General features: G+C 33.4%; 1 protein-coding gene and 1 long non-coding RNA gene across 2 annotated transcripts in view; one reads left to right on the top strand and one right to left on the bottom strand.

Moving 5' to 3' along the window:
• The window catches only part of LOC116693329 (uncharacterized), a 16,787-nt gene that overhangs the window by 10,167 nt on the left and 6,028 nt on the right, over positions 1 to 592 (bottom strand). The gene's annotated exons all lie outside the window — the stretch shown is intronic.
• Positions 1 to 592, top strand: part of tmem168b (transmembrane protein 168b) — a gene marked incomplete at its 5' end in the record, with an annotated part of 5,553 nt that overhangs the window by 2,312 nt on the left and 2,649 nt on the right.

The raw sequence follows: 592 nt of genomic DNA, 5'->3' as shown, positions 1-592 counted from the left end.
ATATATATATATATATATATACTGTGTGTATATATATATAAAGATAGGTAACGCACAAGATCTACTGAATATCACTAGGTTTTATTAATACAATTTGTATAGCAGAATGTGGGTATTTCTTTTTCACCAGGAGTTCTCAAACGTTTTGGCTTGTGATCCTTTTTACTCGGGACTCCTTACCACTGGTTTCATACTTGTGTTTTCCATGAAATCACAAGAAAAAAAGATTTGGTAAAAGTAAAACTAACATTTACCTGCTTTTAATCTTGTGACCCGTCAGGTGTCTCTCCCATAGTGGGCGTTCTGGTTGGACCCCAGATTGGGACCCTCTGGTTTGGACTATGGGACATTCTGAGAATATGTGCCTTACATTCACATTGTGTCTTATTAAAAGACATGTTAATTTCCTCGGTTTCTTTTACAGTTTGATTTGAGTCCTTTAATTAAACAATACAGTAAGAACTCTACATTTAATCAGAATTGGTTATTTCAATAAGAACTAAAATGTTGCAGATTTCATGCGAATGCAGATTCATGTTAGTTTCTTCCACAGTATTTTCCTTCATATTTTTTTTTTTTCTCGTGTAAACCA

Source organism: Etheostoma spectabile, chromosome 8 (genome assembly GCF_008692095.1).
Source record: "Etheostoma spectabile isolate EspeVRDwgs_2016 chromosome 8, UIUC_Espe_1.0, whole genome shotgun sequence".
NCBI classification, from domain to species: Eukaryota; Metazoa; Chordata; class Actinopteri; order Perciformes; family Percidae; genus Etheostoma; species Etheostoma spectabile.
Note: the sequence above shows the minus strand (reverse complement) of the source record. Positions and strands in the feature narration are given on the sequence as shown.